This window comes from Amblyomma mixtum, chromosome 1, assembly GCF_055824585.1.
Source record: "Amblyomma mixtum isolate Tamu chromosome 1, ASM5582458v1, whole genome shotgun sequence".
Lineage (NCBI taxonomy): Eukaryota > Metazoa > Arthropoda > Arachnida > Ixodida > Ixodidae > Amblyomma > Amblyomma mixtum.
In genome coordinates, this window is record NC_143012.1 from 183,348,819 (window position 1) to 183,366,303 (window position 17,485).

Here is a 17,485-nt window from a genome sequence, read left to right on the forward strand (position 1 = left end):
CTCCGTCTTCCTCTCGATGATGGCTTGGATGCTGTAGGCTTCCGTTGCGCCTACGGTGACCATTACGGTTCAGCGGGGAGGGACGTTCACTTGTTCATCCAGGACACTCAGTGCAGCATTATGCTCCAGGGCTGTTATCGAAGGGAAGGCTTCTGCCTTCGAAAGCGCGATGAGCTTCGATCGAAGATCGATGATCACATCACGCTCATTAACGAAATACACGCCCACTATCCCGTGACGGTAACATTGCTGTAGCACTACAAATGTTGCAGGATAGGTATGTCCATGGATGGACACTCGCGCTGTGCGTTGCCTCGATGGAATAAAAAATTGCCGAGAATTACGTTACTTCCTAAAGCGAAATTTTAGCACAGCTCATCAGCTGTTTCAGCTTTTCAATAGAATGAGGAAAAGAATTCGAGCAGGACATGTATGTACAATTACAGAAAACTTGTTATTTTTCACACATAGTCCTTCTTCAAGAAACACTCCACTAACACTTCTTGGCTGTCATGAAGGAAGCTTTGTGGACGGAGAAATAGCTGGATATATGCTCGACTTGCTGCCCCAATGCCTGGTTCTCAAAGACGAGGTCTGCGCATGTATTTCGCTTGGTTGTCAAAGCTGTGGGAGCCGTTACGAGCGAGAGTCACGGGATTTTCTCCCGCATAAGTGGTAAGAAATTCCCGCTTGTCTTTATATCTGCATTAAAGACCCCACACACCGTGCTACCCTTACAGGTGGCAGCCTTTCTGGGACAACGTTGTCAATGGCAAAGCAGGCAGCGCACATCTGTCACTACCACCACGTAGCTTAAAGAATGGTTGAGGTGTCTACTGTTCGAAGAGTGACGTTATGCGCCTTCCCTCTGGTTCAGGTGTCCATCGATATGTGTGAGACAGATACTGCGCATTTCCTTTCCTCAAAAACCAATTTACAAGTTTTACCCTCTGCTTTTCAAGCCCCCGCTCTATTGGTTTCGCAGCTGTGGGAAACAGACACTCCGCATTTTTTTTCCTCAAAGAAAAAAATACCGAAGACAGTTTGTAAACTCTAAGGTGTAGTTGGCGAAAGCCTTGTAGTCAACCCACTGCCGCTTCCCTGAACCGCTTGGCGCGGAATCACTGGGCCGCTTCGGTGCCATGCGTCTCACACACTCGGCTGCAACGAGACGTCTGGCGAAGAAGCGGCGGTATAGCTGCCACCGACTAAAGCTCCTCGATCAAGGGGCTTTAGCACCGCCGACGCGCGTGCGCTCGTTCTACCGCTTCTGTGTGACGTAACGGTTACTATGCACACCTCTGCCCCCCCACTAGCACGCCGCTTGCTTTGGAGGGGAGAAGGTTGCGCTTTTACTTTCTCTTTTCCAAGCCCCCGCTTGATTCCTTTCGCAGCTTAAAGGGTGTCCAGTGCTGGTTGCAACGGACAACGGCGACGGCAACGGCGACGCTGCGAAACGTAGAAACGGGCGCCTAAGAGCTGCGCTCTAAAAGGTTGACTCCTGCAATGAAAATTTGTGCGCCGTACCAAGCGATGGTGATTCTCCACAGTTGCCCGGCAAATTCTCCATTAATAATCGGCTTCTGTCTCGATTAGAGTGCCACTTTGCGGCCGTCGATAGCCGCCTCTACGTCGGATGTCCTGGCTCCTATGTTCCACGTCGTCCTCAGTGTCGGGTCACGGCTTCGTCGAGTGTGTAAATCGTGGGTAGGGCATGCCGCGTGGGTTTTCTGTGTGTCGTCATCAGTCTGAAGTCCCATGACGGGGTGGTCGAGCTCGTGTTTGTGTGCGGAATCGGCGTAGTGGGAGCGACGTTTTCAGGTGTCGCGCTCTGTGGATGATCGTCATTTCGTTGCTAAGCAACATAGCCGCCAAAGCTTGCTTCTTTAGTGTCCCCTGGGGGGGCTGGGGGACGATCCTCGACGAGCCGCTGTGTAGCTGCAGTTTGGCAACGCAGAGTGTCTGTTGGACAGTGATGGGGAGCTGGTTGATGACGAAGGTACTCGCCAATTTTCCATGGTTGCTGGCCGGGGCGCGGTCGTGAGCCCGCGCTCCGGTGAGCCTACGGAGGGCGATGCGTCTATACGGGCAGTGGCGAAGATGTGGACTCCATGGCCGCAGTGGAAGCACAGTGGGGAGCGTCGGGAGTCCTCTAGTCATCGCATTTCCTAGAGCCGATGTGTCGCTCGTAAGGTGGGCATGCGCGAGCTAGGAGGCGTTGTTCTGGGAGAGCTGGTGTCCGCTGAAGATAGCTGGAGTATCTCATCGAAGTGCAAGACTGCATAGTGCTGCGGCCTAGGTACTGGCTCTAAGTTCTGTTCGAGGCGGCGGTCACGTGGGGCCAAGTGCATGTTACACACTTTCGCGGATGATGTCCGTGAGGGTCGCTACCTCGGGCTGGTGGGAAGATGGCAGCATACGACGCAGCTCTTCCCGAACAACTTAGCCTATTAGATCCCGCACGGTATCTCCGCGCTTGTCGGTGTATCTTCTGAAAGGCTTGCCAACAGCGCCTTAAACGGTCGGTTGTACTGGCGGGTTTGGGCGTGAAGGGTAGTTTCGAAGCTAGACGCTAAAATTCCGCAATGGTTTTGGAGGATTCGGGATCAGGCCAGTGAGCTGTGCTCCTTTACTCCACCTATCAGAAAGGTAACCTTCTTTTCTTCAGTCATGTCTGGGTGGCGCGCCTGAAACAGCGTTTGATCTCCTCCGCATATGCAAGGACACTTTAATTTGGCTTTCGGATGCTCATCAGGCGCTTCGATCCGGCTTTTTACCTCTGTAAATGTGTGAAAATGTCCAAGAATTCTTTCTTAAGTGCTTCTCATCAAGGCGGAGAATTCTCATTATCATTGAACCACGTTCATGCTGCGTCATCCCGAGCAAAGAAGACGTACCGCAGTTTGCTCTAATCATGCTACCTGCTGAACGGTGCCATCAGCTAAAACTGACACAGCTATTCTTCCGCGTCTTTATGAGGTAAGCCGTGGTATGTTAGCGGCTCTCGGGGCTGTTCGAAGACAAGGGCGAGGACTGGGTGCGAGACTCCTTCTTCGTAGCCATGCCGCAAAGAATATGCAGCACCTCCACGAGATGTCACGTGACGGCATTGAAAAAGACCGTAAAGAGCTTCGAATAGAAACCTTTTATTGGGAACACCGGCACCCAAAACAAACTGAATAACTCGGCGGCATCGTAGCAACAAGCGTGCTCGGTTGTCGTCGAACAGGATGCCCGCCGCTCTCGGCCGTGGTCAATTTAAAACGGAGAACGAGCTTTACAGGCACGGCGCTTAAAGTAAACGCTATAAAATTAAACAAGCTAGGATCAGCTCGGCTTGGTTGCGATCAATCGAGGTATATCTCGTCGCATCTTGCGTCACAAACAAAGCGATAAATCCGCGTACCGGCAGCTTTGAAAAATGAACTGACAACCGTAAGTTTTCTGTCGATATGTTATTTATCACTTGGTAACATCATGCTCTCTTGCTACTGCTATTACGGGAACGACTAAGCACTACACACGTAAAAGTAAAATATTAGCAGAAAACAACGAAGCTGAAATAACGACAGTGCGTGAACCTGGTAGTTTCATTGTGCAGCTTCTTACTGAAAAATGCAATGTGTTACTTCAGAACGTTGCCAGTTTTTAAACGTATAATGCTGATGACGGAGTCCGCTAGGTGGCGCCGCCCTGGTTAGCTGGCTGCCTACCGTGCTCTGTTTTAACCTGCCCCTGGCCTGGTGCAGGGCCTCGCCCGCCCCTGGATTTACACTCCATCGCTTCAGGAAGGCTCCCGAAGCACGTGGAAATCATCGGCATCACGACCCGCTGCCGAACTGGCCCTCCAAGAGTCTCCAAAACTGTGAAGCGGCGCGGCGCCTCGCTAGCCCTAACGCGCCGCGCCTGCACCGCCGCAATGCAGCGTCTGACCAAGCCCCTGCAGCCCAGACCCACCGATGCCGCCACCGCGGGGCCTGCTACAACCACGTCGACAGCTGTCTCTCAAACGGGTACGTTCAACGCCGCCCACGCAACCGAGCACATTCCTGCCGCACTGCACGCCTTGAGCGACGCTGGGAGCACCGGATCGACGGCCGCGGCGCAGCCGGCAGCGTTCGTTGCCGGCGAGCGTCCACACCTAGCCAACTCCACGCTCTAAGGGACGCCAAGAGCTTCGGGGCCATAGACGCGTCGAAGCCGGCTGCGTTCGTCGCCGCCGCTGGAGCCGCTGCACCTACTCCAGCCAAAGGTCCCACTGACACCAAGAACAACAGCCCGGCACCCCCGTCGCACATTGAAACTCCGGCTGAGGACTCAGACATGGACCTTACGACGTCCCCGGCAGACGACACTCCATCCCAGGAAATCGGCTGGAGCACCATTGGTGCCAACCGTAAGCCTGCCACCGCAGCCCGACCCCGCGCCGAGCTCATCACAGTTGCCATCCAGCTTCCCCCTGGAACCCTCACCCCCAAGCTACCTCTCTACGACGTACTCGCCGCAGTCGCCTCCGCTGCACAACTTTCCTCCAAGACCAGTGCCGACGTCACCCTTCAGGCCAAGCCAGCCCAAAGCCTTGTGTTACTAAAAACTCATTCTCCTCTCACCGCCCACCTCCTACTATCTGTCACGCATCTTCAGCTTCATGGTAAGCCTGTAACCATCAAAACTTACACCCCCCATCCTCCCATCTCATGCCTCGGCGTCATCCATAACGTCGGGGGCCACTTCACTCCTGATGACCTCATGCATGATCTGGAATCTTTCAAAACAGATATTCTCGCTGCTCGCATGATGGGATCCACTCAATCAGTGCTCATAACGTTCGCTGGTACCGTCATCTCCCACTTTGTATATTTCAAACGCGTTGCCTTCCGGTGCCGTCCTCATAAACCTAAGCCTCCCACCTGCACCCGTTGTCTCACTCTAGGCCATCGCGCCCACCAATGCCCCCAGCACAGCGTTCCGGCCAAGTGCCGTCGCTGTGCTGCTCCTCTACCCCGCTGACCATTCCGCTCATGTGTGTGCCCAGCCCTGGGGCTTTCATTGCCAGGTGAACACCCACCCCTCCCTCGACCCCACTTGCCCCTTCATCCTTGCTAAGCAACGCGAGTGTGCTAAAGCTGCATACCTCCGACGCCTAGCTTTGCGCCGGGACACTCAACCAACCACCCCTTCCTCCTCCTCCCCCTCCTCCTCCTCCTCCTCCTCCTCTAATCATGAATCTCCATCATCTCCGATCACGTCACCACCAGGCTCCTACGCCGCCATAGTTAAAGGATCATCGGTGCAAGCGTTCCTCTCTTCCACTACACCACCCTCTCCATCCTTGACTGACGAGAGCCGCTCCTTCGACCTCCGGCTTCGCAATGCTGGAACGCCAGCAGCGAGAGCAGCAGCGCATTTCTCACGATCTACAACAGCAGATACATGCCTTGACTCAAACCGTCCAGACAACCACCTCCTCTCTTACCTCCCAGCTTAGCAAGCTAAATGAGTACCTTGCCACGTTCACCACTCCTTCCTCCAGCGCCCAGGTCGCCCCTTTGGCGGACCTTGTCGAAACCACCACACAGGCACATCACACTCGCTTGGTTCAGCTGGAAACTTCGGTTCTCCAGATCCTTACCACCCTCCAAGCACAATCAAAGCAATTGGAATCCTTCGCATCTATGCTCCAATCCGTCCATGAGTCACTGCCCCCGGCAAAAAAGAAGGAACGCGTACCGTCGCGTTCCTCTCCACTATCATAATGGCGTTTGGCGAGGACCTCGAGTTTGTGCAGTGGAACTGCCGAAATCTTTGCCATAATAAGACCCCCCTCCACCAGTGTCTACTCACCCGCCCCTCCCTACCTCATTTTCTCCTTCTCCAGGAGACCCGGACGGCCCGCAATGTCCCAGGCTACCGCGCCTACCATGCCACTACGGCCACACCACTTGCGTCTATTTATGTACGCAGTGACGTGCTCGTAGAGCAAATTGACATCCCCTCCACCCTCCTTAAATATTTAGTTGGTGTGGTTTATTACCACCCTTCTTCCCGCATCTCACTCGTCCTTTTGTCTTTTTACAACCCCCCTGTCACTTCCTCTTTATGCTCTGCTCTGGGCAAATTCCTTCACTCTCTTTCTTCTACCTCCCATCTACTCTTTGGTGGTGACTTTAATGCCCCTCACACACTCTGGGGCTACCCACAAACCCTCAAACCCGGCCGCCTCCTCCAATGTCTGCCCAGGAACGCCACCTCACCCTTCTTAATACTCCTGGCTCTCCTACTCGAGCGGGCACTGGCTCACAACGCCCTACGACACCCGACCTCATTTTCTCTCGGGGTTCACTTTCCTTTCACTGGCAGGTGACAGCCGAAACTCTTCTAAGTGACCACTTTCTCATCCATATCACCACCTCTCTTTCCCACATCCCTCGCTGTCATCCGGTTATTCACACTGACTGGCATCCTTTTCGCACTAATCTCGCCTCCGACTCCTTTCATTCCTACGACGACTGGACGTCGCGCATCTCTGCAGCGCTCACGTCCAGTAGCCGTTGCGTTCGCTCTCGTTACCCAATCCAAGACCCAGATCCTCACCTTCTCCGTTTATGGCGTCGCCGTAAACGTCTTCAACGCTCCTTTCGCTCCCAACCACACAATGCCCAGCTTTCCTCCCGGATCACTGCTCTGCGGGCCGAGATCGTCGCCCACTGCGCCTCCCTCGAGCACTCTCGTTGGAGTGCTCTTTGTGATGGCCTTGATTCTGCATTGCACTCGCGATCCGCATGGTCTCTATTTAAATCCCTCCTTGGCACTAAGCCTGCCCTTGCTCCCACTCTAGCTAAAGCCCTCACTCAGGGGACTCCCTCCGAAGTTTTTGATCAACTCGCCTCTCTCTACCTCCCGCCTCCTCTGGCACCCTCCTACCCGGTGTACTCAGGTGGACCTAACCCCGATCTGGACCAATGCTTCACTCTCCGGGAGCTCGAATCTGCTCTGGCTGCTAATGCTACACGCTCGGCTCCCGGTGAGGATGCCATTACGTACACCACACTTCGTAACCTTCCTGACTGCGCCAAAGAATTCCTCCTTCAAACCTACAATGAGGCCTGGGAGAGCGGCTGCTTGCCGAGCTCCTGGACATACTCCCTTATTTCTATGATTACAAAGCCGGGCAAACCTCCCTCTCTCTCTAACCTCCGCCCAATCTCCCTGACGTCGTGCGTTGGTAAGACCCTTGAGCGAATGGCTCTGACTCGCCTCTCTGATTTTCTTGAGGCACGGCAGTTCTTCCCCCGTTCTCTCATTGGCTTCCGACGCCGCGTCTGTGCACAGGACATGTTTCTGATTCTCCAGCAAATGTTCCTGTCCCCTACACCCACTCAAATTTACGCACTTGTGACCGTCGATGTTCGCAAGGCCTTTGACGGTGTTTGCCACGATCACATCCTTTCTCAACTCGCCTCTTTGGATTGTGGCTCCCGCATGTACTCCTATATCCGCTCATTCCTTTCTAAACGTGTGGCTCGCTTTCGAGTAGATACCAGCTTGTCTAACCCACACCACCTCACCCGTGGCACTCCTGAAGGGGCTGTTCTCTCTCCTACCCTTTTCAATCTCGCTATGGCCCCTCTCGCCTCCCAGCTAGCTGAAATTCCTAACCTGCATCATATATTTTACGCCGATGACATCACTCTCTGGTGTTCATCTGGCTCTCCCGGTCACGTACAGGACACCCTGCAACGCGGCCTAGATCTCTTCGACTCCTTTCTCACCACCGCTTGCCTCTCTCCTGCTCCTGAGAAATCCGAGCTTCTCCTTCTCAACCATTCCTCCTACCAGCGCTCACACAACCACTTCGTCTCTCTCCACCTTTCTGGCTCTCCCATTCCTGTCGTCACACAGTGCAAAGTTCTTGGCTTCCCTTTGCATGCGGCTATGAATGTGCAAGCCCTCCACCGTGCTGTCACCGCCTGCCACTCTGTAACTCACCTCCTGCGGCGCGTGGTCACTCGACGCTCAGGTCTCCACGAGGCTCACGCGTGCCGAGTTGCCCACGCGCTGGCCCTCAACAAGGTCTTGTACTTTGCACCCTACGCTTCCTTCACTCAGGCTCAACTTAACGCTCTCGAGACTGCCCTTGTGGGCCTCTACAAGGCAGCTCTCAACCTCCCTATCACTACCTCTACCACTAAGCTCTTTGCCACAGGCCTCTTCCATCCTCTTCGTTCTCTTCTCAGCCTCCATCGTGACTCGCAGCTTGCCCGGCTTTCCCTTACCCGTCAGGGTCAGTGGTTATTGACTCAAGCGGGTATCTCGCCCATTCCAATCTCCCCGTTTACCTCTCCTATTCCCACCCCCGCTCGCAGTCTTCGCATCCTTCCCCTCCCGACCAACATGTTCCCCGTCCTGCACGCCGGACGTCTTCATGCGGCCGCACAGCACCATTCCCCTCTCTTTGGTACCCAGGGTGTAGCTTACACGGATGCCTCCTTCGTGGCTCCTCGAGGTTCCTGCGGCTACGCCCTGTACCATCCACACCTCCCTGCTCCTGAAACCCACACCAGCGGGCCGTATCTACACCCTCCAGACGCATTGTCCCTCGAGGTCCTCGCCATTGCGCATGCCCTCCAGTCATTTGCCCTCCTTCCCTCTCTCCAAGAGTACACAGTCTATTCAGACTCACAAGCCGCTATACACCACATACAGAAACGCACCCTGACCCCTTCTCTCCAACAGGAGGTCGAACGAGCGGTCTCCGCGCTAAAGCCTTCCATCGTTTTTCTGCTCTGGGTCCCTGGGCATTCAGGGATTGACGGCAATGAGCTGGCCTATCAGCTCGCCCGCGACACACTTTTCCGGGCACCGTTGATCCCCTGGCCCAAGCCCTCGGAGGACGGTGGGAGACTCACCCTTCGCCGCACCATAAAAGAGGTCTACCTTGAGCTCCGCCTCGATAAACGCCTTTACCCTCCCCCTCATCCATCACTCACGGTGCCGGAGTCTCGCCTTCTTCAGCACATTCAGATGAATGCAGTTATCACCCCGTCCCGCCTCTTCCTCTATCGCTATCGACCGGACCCTTCCTGTCCCAACTGCCCCTGTATCTATGCGGACCTGGCCCATTGCCTCTTCTATTGCCCCGCTGCTCAGCAGTCGGGTTCCTTCCCTCCACCCTCTCTATCCATCACCACCTGGCTCGACTGGCTTGGCGCTGAAGGGAAGAAGAACAGCAGCTTCTGATCGTCCAGGCGGTCGACAGGCTCGGCCTATATATTATGGTCGATTAAAAGTCTTTTACTACTACTACTACTGCTGATGGCCACTGTGAATTCCTCTGTAATCGCCATGTGTTAGGCTCAACGTACCGAAGGTAGTAGGTGGTAATCACAGTTATAAGCGATTTTATTCTAAATGTGTTAATAAATTTCCTCTTTTGCTGCTATCAACGAAATTTACAAAACGTGCCAAAGTGGAATAGGTCTTAAGATACTCTTGAATTATCTATATTCTTTGACGCCCTTTATTCGGAAACTTAAAGCTGAATGTGCGCCCATCTGCGGTGCATGGTGTTAGTTTTGGATTTAGCTGCCGGAAAGCGGGGTTTTGATAGTTGTATCTCTCAAGAACAATTTCTTTTTCTAAGTATGTAGCTTTCATCACTCCCGTATCGATTCAGTTTTTAAAATTGAGATTCGAAGAAGCAGCATGGAGTAAGCATGCAGTTGAAAAAAAAGACACAAATTGAGACTAATTATTCCTATAATCGCGACAGCTCTCTCGAGACCTTTTAACCATTGAGCCCAGCACATACTCAGTGAAGCGAGAGTCAAAATGATCATGCGCGTCATACAAATTGAGACTAATTATTTCTATAATCGCGACAGCTCTCTCGAGACTTTTTAACTATTGAGCCCAGCACATACTCAGTGAATCGAGCATCAAAATGATCATGAGCGTCATTTTTTTCCCGCAGATTTTAAGAAACAACAACACTGTTTATGCACTAATCCACCCTGTTCACCTTTCGCACGCGCATGCTTCAGTGGCAGTGATCAAGTCGCGCGCGACTAATAGCTGGAACAGCTCCACTCCCAAAACTATAAAACCCTATTTTATACAAACAATGTAGAATAGAAAGACATGAACCACACGTAATCAAATCTAAGCTAATGATTTCATTCGTACCACTCTCCCGCATGGATCATTGCGCCGACGTTGATGGCTCAAGGGCTGTGCCCTGAAAGGAAACGTAAAAAACCGAATAAGATCACAGGTACGATTTAAACGCTCAAAAATGAGCACTCGAAGTAGACATGACGAAAAAAATGCACTCTGTGTAAAAAAAATTGTTCTAGTCGTCGTTTCAGCAAGATCGGTATGTGCCCACGTCCGCGGTGTTTAGTTAATGGAGAGTTTTAGTATAGCGTTAGCGTGATAGCGGACCTAAGGGAAATTACGTTAGCGTGCCGCAAGCAACTTATCCCCACAGACAGTTTTTGTATAGCGTTCTGAAAACGTTAAACGCCACCTGCTTGACATGGATGCGAACGGTCCTTCTAAAATGGTCGACACTGCCGCTACCTTGCCAAAATATAATATTTCCGAGTTTTTTAAACGAATTATTACTGTAGTGCTTATTTTCGTCTGCAAAATGACCCCGAAATTTAAATAAAATGAAAAAACAAACGTAAAGCAGTGGCGCCATCTAGTCTGGCAATGTTAACTACAAGCCGTTCCAGCAAGAATATTTGCCATCACATGACGTGTAATGTCAAAAAAACTATTTCAAATTTAATATAAACTCGCTTTACATCATTTAAGTCCATAAAACACTGCGAAAAAGCTTCATATCAATTTTTGTTTCGTTCCGGACGTTCGTGCTAGGTTTTGGCTGCCTTTCGGGCAGTTGCAGACGGTAGCAGTGCAGCTGGAGGTCCCATTAGGCTTGCGCGCTCCAGAATCGAGAGCGTAGCTCAAAAACTGGACGGAATGGCAGCTTATACTTTATCGTCGAAGCAAGGTAAGTCATAGCGAAAAGCAACTACACCAGTAGTTGCCGGTAAACGTGCCGACCGGAATCGCAAGGACTGCTGAATCGGCTGAAGCGGGCGGCTATCGCTTGGGAGGACGCCGCCATGTTTTCCCGCTAAACACGCAAAAGCCGCACCGCTAACTTCTGAAAATTGCGTGCGTCCGCTAACGCTATTTCCCCGTTAGCGTTCTGCGCATGCGCACTTTGGACCCGCTATTGCGCTATGCACGCAATTACGCAAAGCCCGCAATACTAAAACTCTCTAATATTATAGCACGCGCAATTTCGCAGAAGATAACGTTGTCTACGCAGTAGAGGTAATAGCATCCCCAGATGGCTTCCTATTTTGTTTACTAACATGAGAATCGCATAGTCGTTTGCTTAAAAAGCTCAGTCACTTTGTTCCTGTATAAATAACGAAGTTCTAAAGACTAAAGTATTGTCTGACGGCCCTTAGATGTGTTCACTTGAAATTCTGGCTGCATCGTGTATCTAGTTTAGGGCGCAAGTGTGGCTACTGTAGCTTAACTTTCCGACTGTTCGAAAATTTTTGAGCAAGGAAATAAAAATGAACCTTAAATACTGTGGTCTGTAAGCATGCAGCTGCGAACCGAAAAGTGCACTTTTCACAGAGGTTCACGGAGTGCAAAAAGCTGTCTCCAAAACACCACCTCTACGCAGTGATAAAATTCAGCTTTTTCCTAATTTCGTTGTTGTGAAGACTTTTATGGGTGCATGTAAAGCTGAAAGTAACCAATTGAGCTAAACTAGCGTCTTGAAAGAATGCCCAGTTCACTTTAAAAGTGTCTTCACTTTTCTACACTAGACAAGCGGCCGGCGAATAGCTGGACCGCCTTCAGATGACCGCCTTCAGATGAGCCAGATGACGAGGATGACGGATCATCCGTAACATCTTGCCTCACTAGCGTCTCGCGGCAGAGCGGGGACACGGTAGTTGGATCAGCTGGTCGCGTCGCCGGCCTAGAGGCACTGCAGCGCCAAACCGAGCAACTGGAGGAGCAAGTGGCGGCCCTCCCGAATCAAATCATGTCAGCAGTCCGCGAGTCCTTCCAGGACATGTTCAAGGCAGCTTTAACGCAAGCACTTCCCCACCTTATGGCCCAGGTCACTGACTCGGTCCTTAAAGCCGTGCAGCCCTGGGTCAGCACCCAAATTCAGAACGCCACTAGCTCCGATTCCCCTCACCTCAAACGTAAGACAGCCTCCCGCCAGGCAGCGAAGGAACACGGTTCAGGCTCGGCAGCTGTTGGGTCGGTGCGGCCTCTCGCTGGGGTTGCGCTGGCTCCCGGCCAGAGCTAGACCGCTCCCCCGTAAATAAATAGAACAACATGGCTAGCACATCTAATAGGAATGATAAAAACCTTGAAAAATTCCAAATCATTCAATGGAACTGCAGGGGTTTCAGGGCTTGGAAAAAACGGTCACACCTCCAGCTCTACCTGCAGTCCCTAGGTGACATGCCGGCACTCGTTGCCCTGCAGGAGCCCGGCATAGACGCTAAATTATCAGGCTACAGCACCTTTCAGGGGGGCCCCTCTACGTGCATCCTGGTGAATAAGGCTTACACCGGGGTTCAGGTCGACTTAGACTTGAGTACCGAGCAAGAATATACAATGGTCCGGGTACTGCCTCTCAGACGCCGCGACCCGTCAATACATATCCTCAACATATACTGCCCTCCGCATAAGCCGCGCGTAACTTTTAATGAAATCTTCCTTCGCGCGATAAAAATGGCAGCCAAAGAGCCTCTAGTGATCGTTGGAGACTTCAATGCTCCCAGCCTTCATTGGGGCTACCACTTCGAACAGGCAAGAGGACGTAAGCTGGCGGAGCTCATCTCCACCCTCAGCCTCACGTTGCTCACGGACCCGGCGTATCCCACCCGAGTGGGGAATTCGGTAACCCGCGACACGTGTCCAGACCTTTCTCTCGTCAAAAATGCTAGAGCGGCTGCTTGGGAGAACTTGGGAGATTCTCTAGGCAGCGATCACCTCCTTCTCCGGATTACACTCATGGCGAAGGCAGCGCGCAAAAAATGGGGTCAAGCCAAGCTGACCGATTGGCACAAATTCCGAAATCACACTATCCCTCCCGTACTATTTTCCGGCGGCTACGCGGAGTGGGCTAACCACATATACAACATTCAGAAACAACATGTCACAACACTACAAACCACCGAAGAGATCCCCGCAGTGGACACCCACCTCCTGCATTTGTGGGAGGCGCGCCGGAGCTTAACTAAACGGTGGAAAAAGCAGAAAACTAATCGCAAATTACGCGACCGCATAGTCAAACTCACAGAGCAAGCTGCAGCGTATGCTGCCGAACTCTCAGATTCAAATTGGATAGCACGCTGCGACGCCGCAGCTCATCAGATGAGCTCGAAGGGGACGTGGCGTCTCTTTCGCAGTCTAATCGACCCCTCTCAAACGAGAGGGGAGACGCAAAAGCAGCTCCGGCGGGCTCTGCAAGGGTATCAAGGTACGACGGCGCAACTTGCGGACACTCTGTGCGACAGATATCTTTGTCGTACGGAGGACCCGCCTGGGCCTGAGTACATGTACTCTGGCAGGCCTAATGAAACACTTGATGCCCCTTTTGAGTTGCACGACCTTAAGGCGGCCTTAGCAAAAATGCGCCGGGGTACGGCTCCGGGACGGGATCACATAACAGTGAACCTGTTGGCGAACCTACCGGACTCAGCCTACCTCCATTTATTAGAATACATCAACCAGATCTGGGACGGGCGTCCACTCCCTCCCGAGTGGAAAACGTCACTTGTGACGTTTATCCCTAAAACAGGTAAGGCCGTGAATACGGACAACCTGAGGCCCATATCACTGACCTCATGTGCGGGCAAGCTTATGGAGACGATGGTTCGGGATCGCCTCTCTCCATACCTGGAGAGTAAGGGCTTCTTTTCAGTCACCATGTTCGGGTTTCGCCCCCACATGTCTGCACAGGATGTCCTTCTCCAGCTGCACAGGGATGTAATACGACCCACAACTATGCAACACAATGACAAAGCCATCCTCGCCCTTGATCTGAAAGGAGCTTTCGACAATGTTAAACACGGAAGCATCCTGGCCAACTTGAGTTCTACCGATTGTGGGGCTAGGGCCTACGCGTATGTAAGAGATTTCTTGACTAATCGCCAGGCCTTTCTTCGGATTGAGGGCGAGGAATACGGCCCTTACATGATGGGAACACGGGGTACCCCTCAGGGAGCGGTGTTATCACCGCTCCTGTTCAACATAGCTATGATGCACCTCCCAAGCCAACTGGCCCGGGTGGAAGGCATTCAACACGCGTTGTATGCAGATGACATTACAATTTGGACCACTGAGGGGAGCCTTGGGGACATGGAGGCCCGCCTTCAGCAGGCCGCTTCCATAGTCGATGCGTATGCCATTGACTGTGGGCTCCAATGTGCTCCAGCGAAATCAGAGCTTTTGCATGTCAGAGCGAACCCAAAGGATAGGACAGCAATTCACATCTCTCTGTCAGGAGGTCCTATTAGAGAGGTGGAGGAGCTCCGTATTCTGGGCCTTTTCATTCACCACAGACTCAGACCGGACTCCACCATTCTGAAACTCAAGAGAGTAGGCGAACAGGTAGGGCGCATGATCCGCCGCGTTTCCAACAAGCGGGGCGGTCTGCGGGGCAGGGATGCGCTTCGGCTCGTCTATGCCTTCGTGACTAGCCGGATCCTCTACGCCGTGCCATATCTCCGCACTACTAAGCAAGACGAGGCGCGAATAGACGCCGTCATCCGCAAGGCAACTAAGCGAGCCCTGGACCTCCCGGTGGCTACCTCTAATGCCAAACTCAAGGCATTGGGGGTGCTAAACTCCTACCAGGAGCTGCGGGAGGCCCACCTCGTGAACCAATACACGCGGCTCATGCAGACGGCCCCTGGGCGCCGCCTGCTAAACCGCTTACACATCCAACACGACTGCACTCCAGAGGAGGCGGAGCGTATCCCAGTACTGTGGCGCCATATGCTCTGGGTCTCCCCGCTCCCCCGTAACATGGACACCGACATGCACGTAAACAGGCGACAAGCGCGGGCTCGGGCTCTTGAGAGACAACACGGCTCCCGACCCGGTGTATATTATGTAGACGTAGCAGGCCCATCGCCCACGGGATTTTACACGGCCGCTGTCGTTCACCAGGAAATGCACGTTGATGGACTCTCTTTTCGAGCCCCGAATTCAATGCGAGCCGAGGAAGTAGCGATAGCGCTTGCTGCCGCCCACGCCAATTCGAGAATCATCATTACGGACTCCCGAAAAGCATGTGATCATTACTTGGCAGGGGAGATCTCCCCCTTAGCTGCTTGCATTCTAAGACGGACTGCCACTGATCCAACACCCAAAAGAATCATTTGGGCTCCTGGCCACCAGGGCTTACGAGGTAATGAGGCCGCTGACGCGGCTGCCCGAGCGCTTACTCACCGGGCTCCTCATCCCAGCTCTTCTGGCTCGGAGGCTAACCAGCCGCTGCTGCGATTCAAGGAAATTATAACGCATTATAGCGACATCCACCGCCTTTTCCCGGCCCCTGCAAAGGGGCTGAGTAAGACGGAGGAGCGAACTTTAAGGCGCCTGCAGACAGGTACTCTACTCTGTCCTGCAATCTTAAAGCATTACGATCCTAACACGGATGGGCGATGCCCAGACTGTGGGGAGACCTGTGATATCTTCCACATGGTGTGGGCATGTACTCAAAATCCCCACCTCCCCCCTTCCCCTACCCCTTCCAGAGAGGCATGGGAGACTGCCCTCCTCAACTGCTCCTCGCTTGAGTACCAAAGGGCTCTGGTGAAACGGGCTAGAGAAGGGGCATTGTCATGCGGTGTCCCGGACTAGGGACGCCGACCATGTAGCGTGGCCACTCTGTGGCTCCCAAACTCTATTTCAGAAATTAAAAGTTTTCACCATCACCACCTTCAGAGAATAAGCGAGAAGTGTCTGCTGGAACGCGTTGTGACACGTGTTTTTGTAGCGTGGTGGTGGTGAGCTACGCTGGCGAGGTTGAGCAGTTTCGCGTGGTTCCTGGAGAGCCGTGCTGGGCATGCGCGAGGAGCAGTGACGTCACACGGCGCAAAGCAGGCGTGCCTCGCCGCGTGCGCTCGCCTTCCTTTCCCTTAAAATGCTCGGAGTGTAAAACGTTGACAACGCCAACACCAATGAACACAATGAACGCCGACTGCCTATTGCTTAAATTGGTTTTTTGAGGAAAGGAAATGGCACAGTACCTGTCACACGTATCTCGGCGGACACCTGGACCGCGCCGTAAAGGAAGGGAGGAAGGCGGGAGTGAACGAAGAAAGAGAGAAAGAGGTGCTGTAGGGGAGGTCTTCAGAATAATTTCGACACCTGGGGATCTTTAACGTGCATGTGACATCACACGGCACACGGGCGCCTCTTGCGTATCGCCTCCATCGAAACGCAGCCGCCGCGGTCGGGTTTGAACTCGGGTACTCCGGCTCCGTTGACGAGCGCCTTGCCATGAGCCAATGCGGCGGGTGGCCCATTTCTTCAGCGCCGCGTTTCTGGCACAACCTTGTCAATGCCTGCAGCCCACATCTCTCTGTAATCCCCCAACGTACCTGTAAGCACGATGTAGGCGTCCACTGGCCCAGGGAGCTATTATGCGCACTTCATTTCCTTAAAATTATCGGAGTGTAAAATGTTATCAACCCCAACGCCAATGAACACAACGAACGTCGACGGCTTATGGCCTCAGTGCGGCGTTTCTGGCACAACGTTGTCAATGCCGACGCATGCAGCGTACACCTGTCACTACCACCCCTTTGCTTAAAGCACGGTTGAGGTGTCCACTGTTCCAAGAGGACAATTATGCGCTTTCCCTCTGGTTCAGGTGCCCACCGAGATTTGGACACCTCGCCCTCACCTCATGCTACATATATCCTGCCATAGCAGAGCTAAGCCACTGCCAATGTTTCGGTGATTTACGCCATTAACTTTAAACAGCTCGCTTCTAAACGCATTGCACACTAATACCAGTTACGCTGAAGGTTTCAGTTCTATAAATAGAACTTTATGAGTCCCTTTCAGAAAAATTTACCACCGTCTGACTTCCTGAAGGTCCTATTCTGTAAAAGCTCAAAGATGCTGCAGATGCCGAAATATAATTCTACACAATCTTGTTAGAACGGCCCGAAAGCCTACTGTCTCTTTTTCAACAGTGGCATTTCTCATTGTTGCAACGAGTTTCCTCACATCATCTTAAAGGTTCTAGAGTTCAGAGTTCATTTCAGGCTGAAATTTGTTTACATTGCCATGCATAAACCTTGAAGCATGACTCTTGTTTTCAACAAATTACTACAAACTTGTTCTTTTTTTTCAAACGAAGCACAGTGAGCAACAGGCGTGGTCTTGTCACGGTGAGGGCCGGATCACTCAG